The sequence below is a fragment of the Pelodiscus sinensis genome, chromosome 1, assembly GCF_049634645.1.
Source record: "Pelodiscus sinensis isolate JC-2024 chromosome 1, ASM4963464v1, whole genome shotgun sequence".
In the NCBI taxonomy this organism is placed as follows: Eukaryota; Metazoa; Chordata; order Testudines; family Trionychidae; genus Pelodiscus; species Pelodiscus sinensis.
In genome coordinates, this window is record NC_134711.1 from 126,521,595 (window position 1) to 126,538,557 (window position 16,963).

At 45.9% G+C, this 16,963-nt stretch overlaps 1 protein-coding gene across 1 annotated transcript in view; it reads left to right on the forward strand.

The window, feature by feature from the left end:
• PRMT8 (protein arginine methyltransferase 8) overlaps positions 1-16,963 on the forward strand; it is a 121,083-nt gene that overhangs the window by 40,483 nt on the left and 63,637 nt on the right. The window lies entirely within an intron of this gene.

The window sequence follows — 16,963 nt, forward strand, 5'->3', positions numbered from 1 at the left end:
TAACTTTAAACAACCATGATTTGACCAGCAACAGTAAGTAAAGATAGCTGCATCCTTGGAAAACCACATTTATCTTTCTGGGTATGTCTAGATTACATGCCTCTGTGGACAGTAATTATCTAGTTAATTCGAACTAGGCGTTAGTCCTCGTAGAATGAGGTTTACCTAGTTTGAATTAAGTGCACCGCTAGTTCGAATTAAGTTCGAACTAGCGGTTTGCATGTGTAGCGCTTATGAAAGTTAATTCGAACTAACGTCTGTTAGTTCGAATTAACTTTGTAGTGTAGACATACCCCCTGACTGCTTTCCTGGGCACAAACATCCCTCAGAAACTCCCAAGAGAAAGGTGAGCTAGTGAGGAGCATTGTATTTAGGATGTTGGTTAGGTTCCATATGATCTGTATGCATTTGTACTTTAGATGATTAAGTGAAAGGGCAATAATGTGTTATTCATATACATGTTATTTATTATTATGTGCAAAGTGTCTTTGTTAAATGTTTCACAACTCCTGTGTACCTTTAGCAGGAGTTACAAGATAAACCAGAAGCATCTCACCTTTAGGGTGGTGTCCTAGCAGTGGGTGTGTTTAGGCCAGGGGGAAGCCTGTACATGATTGTTGTGTTCAGGAGCAGGGCAACTGGACAGCATGTTCTAGTTCTCAGAAGTGGATGTGCCAATATAAATTCTGCATCCTGAGAGTGGTTGAGTTTCATTAAGTCTCTGGAGACTTAAAATACTCCAGGATCCAGAGGGTTAGGTTCCCTTCAGAGCAGCCTGGTGGTTGGTGGAAGGGGGCACCGGAACTGATTTGGGACAATGTCTAATCGAATCTAATTTTTTGCAACATATTTCTTCTGTAGCTTATTAACTCTTATCTCTCATAAGAAACATAATGAAACCACAGCCCCACAGCCCTTATTCAGAGACATTTTCCTTGTCATTCAGTAATAACATTCAAATAAATGAGATTATATGCCTCAGTAAAGAATGCCCTTGAGTTCAGGTTGTAGAATAGGCCCTTACTTGATACAGGCTTTCACTCAGCAAAACACTTACGTATTTGCTTAAGGCCAAGCATACACTAACTAGTGTATTCTGTAGCACACCTGCTGAAGATATGCTGTGTTGATGGGAGAGCACTCTCACATTGGCATAATTATTTCACCTCCATGAGAGGCGGAATCTAGGTCGGTGGGAGTTTCCCACAACATAGTGTGGTCTAGACACCACTTTCAGTTGATGTAACTTAAATTGCTTGGAGTGTGTGTATATGTGTATATTGGTTTTGCACCCCTTAGTATTATACATTACATTAACTTAAGTGGTAGTGTAGACCAGCCCCAAGCCCACTGATGTGAATGAAATGTAAGGAAGTTTAACATTAAAACCCATGTTCAAATGCTTTGCTGAATCAGGCCTCAGTGATTTTTCTTTTGTATTTGTAAATTTGTAAAAGCAGGTAGGGGTTGCAATAGGCCCTCAAAGTCATAAATAAAAATAAATTAGTATGAACTGGTTAAAAATAAATAGGATACCATGTATATTTACCCATCCTTCACCATTTCAGTTCTGTTGTATTCCTTTAGCTTTGCCATGCGATGCCTTCTCTCTAAGAGTTTGATTCACCTCCTGTTAAAGCAAATTGAAAAGCTTTCACTGCCTTTGATTGGCTTTGGATCAGATCCCTACCACTTATGTGAGAGAACAACTTGTACTGGCAGACTTCTCTGGTTATCTTTTACTAATAATTAGTTACTTTAAATATTAAACTAGAGCCAGATTTTCATTTACATTAAGGCCACTTTGCATCACTCTGGTAGTGCAAAGGAGCCTTGGAGTAACCATAAATATGCTTTATTGACAATTTAAGGCACTTTTATCCCATCAGGTAAAGCAGCCTTGGCATAAATAAGAGCCAAGCCTGGCGTGTGTCCCTTCCCATCTTTGTCTGTCTCATCAATTTTAACTGTAAGCTTTTCAGAACAGGAATGATCTTTTATTATGTTTGTATAGTACCTACCACAGTGGGGCCCTGGTCTTAATTGGAACCTCAGTTGCTGCATCATCAGCAACAATAAGAGTAATGAATAAGAAAGCTACTAAATGGGATCTAAATTAATATTAGAATCCCAGTGTTTAAATTCTCTGACTTTTGTTTTTCATGTGTAGTCTCATAAATTTTATACAGCACAAATCCTCATTGTTCCTCACTGTGGTGTCAGTACAACTGCTAATGACCTTTGCTGCCACAGCTGGATGAGGTGAGGCACTTTAAGGGAACTTCACATGTGAAAGTCTCCCTTCACCTGAAGGGGAATAAAAAGCGTCAGTCCCATTAATATCTGTACTCGCTAGACTCCATGTAACAGCAACTTGTCATCTCTGGCTTGTTGTGTGTTACAAGGTGAAAACAAATGCTAATACAACTAGAAAGCTTTTTATCTTTGTGCTATGACTCTGGGATGACCTCCTCCTTAGGTCTCATTTTCCTTCAGAAAGACCTGAATTCCCTACCAGCATGGCTTCCTGAGCTCTACACACAGCAATGACCTGTTAGCTTAAACGAGAGTCAGGTGCCTGAAGCCCTAAACATTGAATTATCTGGGTTATTCATGCAGTCATAGTCCAAAATGACAAAAGACATCAGCAGTCTCTAGTTCAGAGAGCTCCCAGACTTTGCAGGCAAGTGTATAGCAATTCAAGACCTTGCTGGTCTGAGCCATTTCCTGCGACCACTTACCCATAGGGTTGCCAGGTGTCTGGTTTTGAACTGGACAGTCCAGTATTTGAGCTTTCTCTAATTAAGTAAGTTTTTTATTATTATCATGAGTATCAGTACGTAGTTGCGTACTGCCTGGCTGGTAGATATGCTCACACTGTGTGTGTGTGTGTCTACCAGCCAGGCAGTATGCAGCTACACAGATGTGGGGCCGGGGAGGGGGCCGGGGCAGGATGGAATCCCCGGGGCCGGACTTGCCCATGCGCCCCACCAGGACCTTGTGCGGGATGGGCAGCACCCCAGGATCTGCATGCGCCCGGGCTAGCCCGGCTCCCCCCAATCCTCTCCCGGCCAGCTCTGCTTCCTGCCGGACAGTTCCTTCCCCTGATCTCCCCCGGCCAGCCCTGCTCCTCCCGGCCAGCCCTGCTCCCCACCGGCTGGTTCTTCCCCCACCCAGCCCCGCTCCCCCGACCTCCTCCCGGCCAACCCAGCTCCCCCCCCGGCCGGTCCCCACCCCCTATCTGAGATCAAGTGCATCCGGTATTTTTTTGAAATTATCTGGTAACCCTACTTACCCAGCTTAACCCAATGGGGGGTTCTGGGCTGCTCAGTCAATTGTGAAATGGGTTTGGGGCAGTCCAAGCTCCATTTATACATTAGAGCGCACCCAAAGGAAAGGCAGGGGGACAGCAGCAGGGCACCAAGAGCTCGCACACAGTGAGTCCTCTGACATGCCGGCACAGAGGAGTGGCGGGTGTACTTTTTACTTCCCTCTGCAGGCTACCTGCATTGTGGTGGGCAGAGCAGCCTATGAGAGGCTGTCTTGTGCACATGGATGAGATGTAGTCAGGCAGAAGCAGAAGGGTCAGAGGACGGGCTCCCTTCAGCCTGCTGAACTGGTGTGGAAGAACCACATGTCAGGAGCTAGAGGTACTTCCTTCCTTCCTTCTGGAGAAAGAGGAAGCAGGGACTAGATTGTGATTCTGTATCACAATCTGGTCTCTGCTGTGCTCCTGGGGAAGCACAGTTACACATCCCTTCCCCCACCAAGGCAACTGCTAGGTGCCAGTGCAGCCCCAAGGGAAAAGGAGCAACCAAGGGCCTCAGTCATAGAACATGTGAAGTGTCAGGGTCAATTGTCATACCACTGGCTGCGGTCAACTGGTCTTAAGGCATTGGGGCCAGTCGAGTTCCTTCCAGTAAGGTGGCTGGGTGCTTTGGAACCATCACTGTGCTGCAGCCCTGGAACAAAGAGGGCCATGCCGCAGAGCTGAGTTCTTCAGTGCTTCCCTCCGATCACACATACTGGGGAGGTTCAAAGAGTAGGCAGAGGTGGGGCTGGTGGATCAACTTCTGAAAAGTGGTCCCAGCAAAGCAGGAGTAAAGCAATGGAAATGGACTAGGGCAGCAGCCACTGAAAAGTAGCTTTGCTGATGCTCCCTGGCCTGAGGGAAGGAAGATTAATTCCCAAGGTTCAAAACATCATCCTGATCTGAGAATGTCAAACCCCGCCACCACTGTGCTATGCCTGAATGAGCTCGGAGCAGTGGGGTGGGTTTGGTCCCTATGCAGTGTGGTGTAATTGCTGGGTGGGATACAAGCACTTGCCCTTGAAAGATCAGCAGGAATCAGGCCAGATGGGACATTAAAAAGTCAATATCAGTGCAAGTAATATACATTTAACGGTAACAATTGTCTGTAACAGATTTAGAGGTGACTCTGCAGTGAGTGCCTGGGAATGCAATTGATATGGTTTATTTTTAGACTCCCTGAGACCGTGACCAACATTTTAAAAATCAGCTGGAACACCTGATGCATTTTAATAAAGCAGACATATTCTTTCCCTTATGCTGGTCTCCGAAACACAAATTAGAACTAAAATGATGCTAAACTTGGAGATGTTTTTTATTTCCCAGAGGCTGTATCCTAGATTCACAAGGCAAACTGGGCTATCATCTTTCCGTCTTCCTCATTTTCTAAGGACAGGCAAAAATATATGAATAAAATACCCCAGCCTTAATCAAACCTCTCCTCACAACTCAAATCAATATGAGCACTAATATTTTGTCAGAAGTCCAGGCCATTCCCCCCCCCCCCCCCCCCCGAATATTTTTGCTTTGATTACTTCTGAACTACCTGATTTGGATGAAATGCCACAAGACAGGCCATTCTGGGATTTCTAGCCCTGTCAAAATCCCTTAGCACCAGATGTCTCCGGGGAGAAGTCTATTTATGTAAAATGCACACAGCATAGCTTCCTTAGTGGTTCACTGTAGCCTCCTCACATTTTGGGAAAAGAGAAATTAACATTAATTGCACAATGATCACTACCACCACACAGATTTTCAAGGAGAAGAATAATTCAGGTTGTTGCCTAGATGATTGATCAATTTATCTAGGTACTTATATTGCTGTAATCCCTCAGCTGTTCACAAATTAAAAAGGAAGGCTGTCCCGCCAGACCCGTGCCCTTCTTTGCCTGAAGAAGATTGAAAGGTGGGAGGTTTCCGTTTTGCATTCATTTTTTGTTTTGCACAGCTGGGTTGCTTTTAGAGCAGCCTTAAGAAGGGGACCGCACTGCCCGAGTGGAAGAGGAGCCTAAGAGCTGCATTGTCATGTTGCACAGCACCTTAACCCTATTTGTGACCAGGACAACCTGTTGCAGGCCCTGCAACCTTGCAGAAAATGTGTATGGGGTAGTGATGCTTGTGCAATTAATGCTAATAGCTTCTTAGTATAAATATGGAGGGCCTCTCTTGTTAATGAAGACAGACAGTAGTTTTCTCCTTTTGCCTTAATAGAATTGCCAGGTGTCCGTTTTTTACTCTGGTCAGCATTGCTGATTGGGCTGTTAAAAGTCCAGTTGATGGTACTGTTGATGCAGCAGGGCTGGCGATCTCCCTACCTGGGCAGCCTGGCTCTTCACAACTTCTAGAAGTGGCTGGCATGTCCAGCTCCCGGGCAGAGGGATGGCCACAGGCACTCTGTGTGCAGTCCCCACCCTGAACTTCAGCTCTAGAGCTCCCACTGGCTAGGAACATTCTTAATTAGTATTGTTATTTATTTGTATTACCACAGTGTCTAGAAACCTTAGTCATGAACAAAGACTCTGTTGCACTAAGTTCTGTGAAAGGTTAATTGATTACCCGGTTAACCAATAAGCATCACTCTAAGTGGATAATGTTTACTTGTTCTGTTTAAGCACTGGTAGAGGCTGGAGCAGCTCTTGGCCTGCCATAGGCAGGGGGCTGCTCCATCCCTTGATCAGAGCAGCTTCAGTCCACAGGGAGCCTGGGCTAACAATTGAGGTGCTCCTGCATCCGGCGCAATCTCTGTCCTTGGGGAGCCAATGCCCATCATGGACAGGGGCTGTTCTGGTGGGGACTGGGAGGTAGCAGCCAGCCCTAACTTGGGGCTGAGGGTGGGATTGGGTTGGAGTGGTCCTCAGCCTAGGCCCCACTTGGTTGGTTAACCAGTTAACTGATTAACTGGGGGTATGTCTACACTACCCTCCTAGTTCGAACTAGCGGGATAATGTAGGCATACCGCACTTGCAAATGAAGCCCGGGATTTGAATTTCCCGGGTTTCATTTGCATAAGCGGGGAGCCGCCATTTTTAAAACCCCGCTGGTTCGAACCCCGTGCAGCGCGGCTTAGTGGTTCACTGAAGCCTAGGCTTCCTAGTTCGAACTACCTAGTTCGTGCCCCGTGTAGCCGCGCTGCACGGGGTTCGAACCAGCGGGGTTTTAAAAATGGCGGCTCCCCGCTTATGCAAATGAAGCCCGGGAAATTCAAATCCCAGGCTTCATTTGCAAGTGCGGTATGCCTACATTACCCCGCTAGTTCGAACTAGCGGGGTAGTGTAGACATACCCTGGGATTTTACATCCCTAGACCCTGCCCCAAAGAGCTTACAATCTAAGTATAAGACAAGAGATAACAGATTCATGCAGATGGATGAGGCTGTGCAAGGGGAAAAAATGAGACGATGCATGGCTATCAGCCTAGCCATTGCCAAGTTTATTCAGTTATCATGGCAAAGGAGAGTTTTGAGGAGAGAAAATAATACAATGGGACATAGATTAGCCAATACATTCTTGGGATGCTTGAAGACAACTTTATATTGCAGAAGGAGGAGAAAATGACCAGGGGGGAGTTTGTTCTAGATTTGATTCTGTCAGATAGGGAGGAACTGGCTGAGAATTTGAAGGCATAAAACAGCTTGTGTGAAAGCGATAATGGAATGATAGGGTTCATGATTCTCAAGTATGGCAGAAGGGAAAAGAGCAGAATAAAGACAATGGACTTCAAGAAGGGAGACTTCATCCAAGTCAGAGAATTGGTAGGTAAGATTCCTAGGAAGCAAGTCTGAGAGAGAAAAAAAAGTTTCAGAGAGTTGTCAATTTCTTAAAAAGATCTTACTAAGGGCACCGAAGCAAACTATCCCAATGCATAGGAAATAGAGGAAGTATGGTAAAAGACCACCTAGGCTTACTCAGGAGATCTTCAATGACCTGAAACTCAAAAAAGAGTCTTATAAAAAGTAGGAAGTGGGTCAAATTATGAAGGATGAATATAAAAAAAATACAACAGAAGCATATTGGGACAAAATTAGAAAGCCCAAGGCACAGATGAGATTAAAATAGCTAGGGACATAAAGGATACCAAGAACACATTTTACAAATACAATAGAAGCAAAAGGAAAGCCAAGGACACAGTTGATCTAGTATTCAATGCAGGGGAAAAGACAATAACAGAAAATGTAGCAATGGTAGAAGTTTTAAATGCCTATTTTGTTTCAGCTGTCACCAGAAAGGTTAGTAGTGATTCGACAACTAACATAGAGAACATCCATGTAAATGAGGCATGACCTAAAGCTAAAAGAATTAAGAGTTAAGAATTACTGAAACAAGTTAGATGTCTTCAAGTGACAATCAACATCCTAGAATACTTAAGGACCTGGCAGAAGAGATCTCTGAGCCCATTAGCAATCATCTGTGGGAACTCATTGAGGATCGGACAGATTCCAGAGCAATGGAAAGGGGCAAATATGGCACTAAGCTATAAAAAGGGAAATAAGCACAACACTGGGGATTACAGACCAGTCAGCTTCATTTTGGTACTTGGGAAGATTTTCTGCATGATCAATCTGTAAGCACCTAGAAGATAATAAGGTGATAAGTAAGTCTGCATAGATTTGCCAATAACAAATTTTGTCAAGTCAAGCTACTATTCTTTGACAAAGTAACAAACCTCATGGCTGGGGGAGGGAGGGAGGAAGGGAGGGAGGTGGTCTTCCCCAGTGTTCCCTTTAATTTTTCCCACCCCCTGAGTGGAATGAATTTTCTTATGTGCACCAATCTGGAGGTGGTGTGCAACATATCACCTTCATATAGGTGCACATAACACAATTCATGTAGCAAGGGGTTCTGAACATAGAAGAGGGCTCAGGGCTGGGGCAGAGGGTTGAGGTGAAGGAGTGTGAGAGCTCCGGCTGGGGGTGGAGTCTGTGGGGTGAGGCTGGGGATGAGGGATTTGGGATGCTCCAGGTTTGGGGAGGGGCTATGGGTGAGGGTTGGAGTGCAGGAAGGGGGTACATGTCCTGGGCTGGAGGTGTAACCTTTGGGGTGGGGCTGAGGATGAGGGCTTTGGGGTTCAGGAGGTTGCTTAGGGCTGCCAAAGGCTCAAGGTGAGAAAGGATGTTGGGGCTTAGGCTACCTGGGCAGCTCTCTGCTAGGGCCAGGAGAGAGGGGCTGACCCCTGCTGGCTCTGACAGCATCAGAGCTTGTGGAGAGAGATCTCTCCTTGCTGCAGCCCTGAGCCCCTTGGGGTTTAGTGGGAAGCTGCATGGCAGGGGACCCTCGGTCTCCACAATGTTCAGGTTTTCTAATCAGTCTTCTGATGGAGGTTCTATTCATAGGACTTGAGGAAGAATTAATCCTCATTGGTTTTTGATGATCTGGACCATTTTGCAAAGCAGTCTGCATGCTAGTCCTGTCTCTAGTTCCTGTGTATTGAAGGTGGGATGTGCCTGTCTTTACAGTGACCTACAAATCTTGCACAATAGTAGGCACGGCCCATCCACTCTCAAAGTCTGATCTTAGTCCTCAAGTCCCAACATGTCATTCATGCCCTTATCAAATTGAAATTTGTATGAATCTTTTGTGTCGGCTTGTCTGGGATTTTGCCACAGAGGGTGGAATTGGTGTCCTCAGCTGTCCTCCCAGTTCACTAGAAGAGTTCTCTGGTGCTGCTCAGGCCTGCTTGGCTGCAGGGGGGTACCACAGAGGCTGCCCACTGGTATTCCCCAGGCCTGGTCCAGGGGGCCAAGGACTGGGGGTGGGGGCGGGGGCGGGGGCTTGGGATAGGAGAGCCACTTACCTCGGCTGGTGATTGGCCAGATGGCAAGCACTGTCCCCAGCTGGCCATTCCTTTCATGGTGTCACTGCCCATAATGGTCACTCTGCATATAGCTGTCCTCCTATTAGCCTCTTCCCTCCACCCGTGCTATGGAAAACAATCCCACTGAAGGCATTTCCTGTTTTCCTGGCACAACCAAACCTTTTAATCTTGCTTTAAGTTAGGATAAAAGGAAGCTGCATGCTGAATTCGGTGGTCATAGCTCTTATGTTTAGGAGGAGTTCTTGAACAAATGGACTAGCAGACAGGCAGATGGACTCACAGACAGGCACATTCTAATAGATATAGATATATTAGCAGCTGTACCTTTGCTCTGGTCTTCAGCTGAAGTACATTTTTCTAAATACGTGAAAAATGTACATGCTTCATTTAATTATTGTATTTTTTTTAAAGAATGAAGGAAAATGAAGGGTTTGGAGTTAAGGAGAGGCAGGGAATGGGTGGCTAAGGACAGAGGTTGAGAGGTGTTGGGGAGCTCAAGGTGGGGAGCCTCAGGGCAAGAGGAAAGAGGTGGTGACTCAGGGGGATGAGGTGGGGGTGCAGAAGTCAAGGTAGGTGGGAAGTGCAGGTCTCACAGCAGGGGCTCAGGACAGGGGGCTGGGAGATGGGGGGTACTTACCAGGGCCAACAGTGGTGGTGAGGGTAGTGCTGCTCTGGCAGTAGTTCCTCCCAGGGGGCTATGGCAATGCTCCCTGGCCAGTGACTCCTCCCAAAGAGTTGGGGCTACAGAGGGTGGGTCCTCCCTGGAGTGGGGAATCCAGGTCTGTGAGCTTGTCAGGTGGGGGGCAGCCCCCAGCCTGATGCTGCAGCCCTACCTTGCAGCCTGTCTTGGGGGGGGGAGAAGCTTCTGGCCTGCTACTGCCCCCTGGCCTGCAGCTCCTCCAAAGGGGGGGCCTTGCTTCGGGCAGTGCCCCCCCATCCTGCAGTCTGTTGGGAGGGCAGCCTTCAGCTGCCTCCACCCTGTAGCTGATCTGGGTGTGTGTGGTGCTTCAGGGTCTACCCCCAGCCTCCAGTGGACCCCTCTATCTTGCAGTCTGTTTAGAGGGCATCCTGCGGGGGCTGGCCAGGGTCCATGGGCTACCCCTGCCCTTCAGGCCTCCCTCACTGTCTGCAGACAGTCTGGGGGGGGGGTGATTAACCTCTCATGGCTGCCACTGACCTCCAGTGGACCCCCTACGGCCTGCAGGCTGTTGAGGTGGAGATGAGGCTCTGGGGGCAAACCCCCACTCTAATGACCGTGCTGCAACCTGCAGGCTGCCTGGAGAGGATGAGGCTCTGGGGGCTGTCCCCTTCTCTAACACCCTCCCCCACAGTTTGCAGGCTGCCCTGTCTCTAGCTGCCTCCCTCCAGTGGCCTTCGACAACCTACCGTCTGGAGGTGGTGAGGTTCTGGAGGCTGCCCCCTCCTCCAGGAAGTCCCCCGCCCCAACGTCCTGCAGATTATGTGGGAAGGAGCCAGGCTCCAGGGGCTGCTCCCCCTCCAGCTGACCCCCCTACAGAAAGTCCTCCCCCTATGTTCTGCAGGCTTTCCATGGTAGAGCTCCTTACCCGGTGTGCTGGCAGGCAAGATGGTGGAGCCTCAGTCCTGCTGGTCACTCTCTTTGCACTACAGCTGCCCCCACTGGCCACTCTCAGTAGCGCATCCCTCCCCCCTGTTCCCCTCCCTTTTGCATCTCTCCACTCTCTGCCCTCTCCCTTTCCATGTTATGGAAAATAATTCCATTCCTGGCACTTCCCAGTTTCCAGGCACAACCGAACCCTGACCTTGATTTAAGTTAGGGTAAGAGGACCAAATCTGGTGGTCCTAACTCTTACGGTTCAGGAGGAGTTCTTGATTAAATGGACTCACAGGCACACAGACAGGTGAACTTACAGACAGACAGATGCACTCTAACTTGTGTGCGTACGTGTGTAAAAATTGATCATCGTGTCCTTGTGTTTCAGAGAATGTGTTGCATTTTGCATAGATCTCTCAGCTTCATCTCACCATTAGCTTGGGGATAACATGGGTACAAAGTAGTCAAAGGTACAGTTGTTCATAAAAGGACATGACTGATTTTTATTTATAAAATTGTGGACCTTTGTCCTTGACAACATCATCTAATGTTGTTCAAACATACTTCCCAGGCAGCGTGACACTCAAGCTAGAACAGTCATGTAAATGTGTGTCTTACGTGTAGGGCAAAGCAGTAAACTACATCCAAGGACTTGTAATTCACAGCTGTGTGCCCCAGCTATTCTACTGGAGTGGTCTGACTCATGAGACATTGTTAACATTGCCATATATGGGGTAAATTTGTATTTTTAACAAAACTTACATAAGCATACAGGGCCAGCTCTCCAATTGACGTAAACCGGATTTACAGTGGATTTACAGCTGAGTATTAGGCTCTTTAATGCTAGTTTTGAGAACAAACCTAGGCCACAAATTAAACACACTATAGAAAATCCAACAGAGAAGATTATCAAGATTTCCAAGATTCTCATTTTTTGAGAAAACAAAATTTGCCTAATAGGCAGTACATTTAAATCATACATCCAAGAAATGTTTTCTGTCTGTCTAGATTAGACTTCCTACCTATAGTCTATCTAGATTTTCATACCACACAGTTCTGTAGAACCTGAGCACTTCAAGTACTGAAATAAATCCTTAACACAAAAATATCAGACAATGACTTCAGTCCCAAGCAGGGGGTTTGTATTCTGAGTCTCTCCACCCAGGGCTGAAGCCCTTGGGTTTGGGCTTTGGCCCTGGTCTGTGGAGCTTGAACGTCAGCCCCAGGTCATAACAAGTCTAAACCAGCCATGGTTACCCCATTAACATGGCGTCTCCACCCAGAGTTTGAGAACAACTGACATAGATTCTCTGCTCAGGCCAAGGAGCAATCGTTACAACTCAGGAGTACTCCCCTAACCTGGGATCAGTCTGGTTCCCACAACACAAATCAGAGGCGCCAACGGTTGCCATAACTTGTGACATCTGCTTACGAGGCCCCTAGGGGCCATTATGGGAGCTAGTGTTCACCAGGATGACCCAGCTTTGCCTTCCACCCCAGTCATGTCCCTTTTCCCTACCGCAGGGAGAGCTGCATTGCCGGATCTGCTGTGGTGACTTTGTTCCAAGCCAAGTGATAATCCCCAGCATGCTGGGGTGGTCCTTCTGGAGCTGCTTTGTTCCGGTGGTCCTGATGCAGGAGAGAATCTGGTTTCATTGAAATTCAGAACCCACAGAAATATGTGACACAGAATTTTGCATGGTCTGAACATTTACAAATCAAACTCTAAAGCCATTAGCAGTTCAATTCTTTCTTAATGATGGTGTAGGATTTTTTGAATATGAAATACCACTATCCTACTCAGTATCCACTAAAATATATTGCTTGTGTTCATAAATAACACAGAGTTTGACAGGGAAGAAAATTGCAGTTTGAGCATCAATTTTATCCGTCTTCTCTTCAAGATTTGAATCGTAGTCCCCAAGACCCTATCTCCATGGTAATGTCAAGGAAGAGCAGGACTTGCATAACATTGAAAATTAATTTTCTCTTTCCTGACACACCTTAATTTTCTTCCCAGTTTCCTAAAAATGGAAAGTAATTAAAATAGTTTTGCATGTTTCCCATCCCCCAACTTCTTCTTTTCTTGCTGCAGAGCCAGATGGTGGCTGCATGAAAAAGCTGAGATTTTCAAAGCTGTTCCAGGTATTTGAATGCCCAAGTCTCATTCAAATTAATCCACATCCAAAGGTGGTTTTGAAAATCTCAGGCAAAGTCTTTTGTATACTCAGTAAGGCTCTACTCCAGGAATGGAAAATATTTTTTGGGTCAGGGGCCACTGACCCATTGAAAAATCAGTGGGGGGGGGGGGGCTGCACACAAGTGAAAAGCAAACACAAAACAAAACAAAACAAAAAAACCCTCACTGATGTGGCCCCCGACTGAGAAGGAGAAAGACACCCCCCGCATTCCCCTCGCACACCAGAGCCTGGGAGGGCCAAGTCCAGTAGATTTTGTGTGCTTCAGTCACACAGTGGGACCATGGGGGGCTGGAGCATCAGCACGGGCTCTCCAATGCTGGGGGATGGGAGAGCCACGAGCCTTGGGTGCTGAATCCAGGCAAGCTGGGGGACGTATCTGCCCCCTGGGCCTTAAATTCCCACCCCTGATGTATTCATACAACAAGATCTAACATCAGATCATAGGCCCATGAGGAATCCTACTGGCTTCAAAGGAAATCTGTGCTGGCATAAGTCTCTATGCTGCTGGAGACCTTTGGAGGAAAGGGGAATGACAGTTCGATAGAGCTTAGGGCCAGAAGGGGACCATAGATATAATCATAGAATGGTAAGACTAGAAAGGACCTTGAGAGGTCTAGTCTAGGCCCCTGAACTCACGGCAGTACTAAGTATTATTTAGACCATCCCTGACAGGTGTTTGTCCAGCCTACTCTTAATCATCTTCAGTGATGGAAATTCCACAACCTCCCTAGGCAATTTATTTCAGGGTTTAACCACCCTGACACTCGGGATGTTTTTCCTAATGTCCAATCTAAACCTCCCTTGCTTCAGTTTAAGTTCATTGCTTCTTTTTAATATCCTCAGAGGTTCAGAAGAACATTTTTTTCTCCCTCTTACTTGTAACAACCTTTTATGTACTTGAACACTGTTACCATGTCCCTTCACAGTCTTCTCTTTTCCAGACTAAACAAGCCCATTTTTTTCAATTTTCTCTCATCAGTCAGGTTTTCTAGACCTTTCATCATTTTTCTTGCTTGTCTCTGGATTGTCTCCAATTTGTCCACATCTTTTTAAATTGGACACAATACTCATATTGAGACCTAATCAATGCAGCATAGAGTGGAAGAATTACTCCTCATGTTTTGTTTATAGTACCCTGTGTCAAGGCTGCTCTCCACTCTGGCACTCTGAGTGCAGAAGGTGGGGACCTGCAAGGAATCTAAAATATGTTGCCTTTATAGGCGTCCGTTTAAAAAACTCCTCAAGGTTACAGATTCTCTGACCTTGGGAGATAGACTGCCACCATCAAATAAAAACCCTCTTCTTCATGAATCCAGAAAGAAAGCACCTGAACTTCTTTCAGAGGGGTACCCCAAGCTCTTTTACCACAAGAGAGCTTGAAGGAAAAAAGAGAAAACAAACTGCAGTCTCTGATAGCTGACCTCTCAGTCTTAGGCATGCATACACAGACCTCCTGTTACCTTCCAGGACACAAGAATCAAATCATCGCTTTAAAAAAGGTGATTTTGTTAACAAAACAAAAAGATATACTTGGTAAAGAATACTTGGCTGCTAGGTGTTACAGAGCAAATGAGGAAAGAACAAATTAAAACACAGAGAAAATGGTATCTCTGGCCTACAGCTTAAAATGAAGTGAAGTATCAGAGAGGTAGCCGTGTTAGTCTGAATCTGCAAAAGCGGCAAGGAGTCCTGGGGCACCTTATAGACTAACCGAAGTATTGGACCATAAGCTTTCGTGTGCAAAGACCCACTTCCTCAGATGCATCAGAAGTGGGTCTTTGCCCATGAAAGCTTATGCTTCAACACTTTGGTTAGTCTATAAGGTGCCACAGGACTCCTCAAAAGCTTAAAATGAAGTATATGGGGAGGATGGAGGGGCACACGGACTTAACACGGAGAAGTTTAACAAAACAAAGAAAATAATCTGATCTCGATTAAATAGACATTTTCCTATCTACTTGCAATCTGTGCTATAAGGCCCAGTCCATTTCCATGCCCAGTATTTCTTGTAGGCATAGTAGTTCTGCCTGGTTTAATTCATCTTGTTTTCCAACCTCCTAGCTTAAAACTTCCACAAGGATAACAGCAGGCCAGTATACCTTTCATTCAAATTCCAACACCCTCTTCCATTGGCTCTCCTGGCTCCCTGCCAACACCCCCTAGCTACCTGAGTTTAACCCTTTAGTCATCGCATGCTGGCTAGCACTCCTATCCATCACACCCTGATAATACATACCAGAATGATGTTTGGGTTTCTTGCAATAGTGTTATAATGTTGACTCATATTTAGCTTCTTATTTACCATGACCCACAAATCATTTTCTGCAGAACATGTTGAGCCTCTGTAGTACAGCACTCTCTGGTCTGTCAACATTTGTGGTCTGGCATGATTTTAGTTAGCTGAGGCTATGTCTACACTATAGCTTTGTTTCGGAAAAAGCCATGCAAATTGCACTCTGCAATTTGCATAGCTTTTTCCAATTGCTTTTCCAGAAGAGGCTTTTTCCCTGGGCCAAATGGCGGGAAAGCCTCTTCTTTTGGAGGAGCCCTTATTCCTAGTAGAATGAGGTATACAGGGCTCCCCGAAAGAGCGTGTCTGCTCTTCCGTGAATAAAAGCGGAAGAGCAAACATGTTCCCTGGACGCAGCAGAGTTTTTCCAGGATACCTCTGGTATCCCAGAAAACCCTGCAGTGTAGACATAGGCTTAATGCCCACTTATCATGGGTGTGGCCAAGTTTCCCCACAGTCCCTTAAAGCTTGTCTATATTTACTAGTCCTGGCTCTCGGTGTTCTGTGCTGTTATTTAGTTCTAATTTACCCCTCAGTGTCTTCTAAAAGCCCAGTAAGCAGTGGAAGTGTTGGTAATGCTGCTAGACAGTATTTCTGGGCACACTGATGGAGGACTCAGAGGATACCTTTTTACCATATTATTTTGAATGTCAGTAGGTCTCAGACTAATCAGTGTTCTGGAACAGTATGTGACTGGTCTCAGTAGACTATTAAGATCTTGCAGTAATAGCCCCTCTAATTCATAATCAGTGGCATCCATACCTATAATGGCTGGACTTACTGACAACATAGGAAGTAAGTATTGCAGCTTCAGACAGCAGCTGTTAGACTCTTTACAATGTCTGTTCTGGTGCTTGCTCCCAGTACAGAGGTTTTCCCTTTGTAGGTGTTATTCAAAGGATGTATTGTTTCTGACAGATTAGGTATACACCTGCCAAGCTGGTAAGTCAAACTAAGGCTTCTTTTCAGTTCTGGAATAGATTCAGGAAGCTGCCTTTCCTTAATGGCTTTACTCTGGAGCTTGCCTTTCATCTGGGGCATTTATAACATGTCCAAAGAAGTCTAGCAGTTTCTGGTTCAGCAAGCACTTCTCTTTGCTGAGCTTCAGACTTGCAGACTTCATTGTTTCCAGCACAATAGACATTCTTTCATCATATTCCTCGTCCTTGTTTTCTGGTGTTCTGGCAGTATTCACTGGCTTTCCTATGACACTCATTGTACCTGAGTGCCTCATTTACATCAATGAATTTGTTTTCACAGCATTTTCTGAGGTAAGGGATTATTACTATCCACATTTGACAGGTGGGAAACCGAGGCACGGAGAAATTAGCTGACTTGATTAAGATCACGCAGGGTGTCTATGGCAGACCTGGGGAACAAGACACAGGTCTCCTGAGTTTCTATCACAAAACTATAATTTTTCTCCAACCTATAGCCATGTACTGCAACATCATGCTCAGAGGTGATTTATTGTGCCTGTTCCAGGTGCTTCAATACTTCTATCATTTTTTTTTTTTTTGGAAGAGCTGAGATGCGCTAGTAACACCAAGTGAAAATTTTCAGAAATAATGCAGGCTCAATAGCATGATAACAGTTATTAACTTGGCACTGCCTGGATGTACAGGCCTTTGCCAAAAAATGAAAGCTGTAGTGGCTTCTCTGAGAGAGACTGCAAAGAATGGTAGTGCTTTGTGATTTACTTTATAAAGAGATGAATCAGTTGGTGCAAGATCAGATCCCTCCTCCATCAGGAACATTGAGGTTCCCTTCTTTCTGTG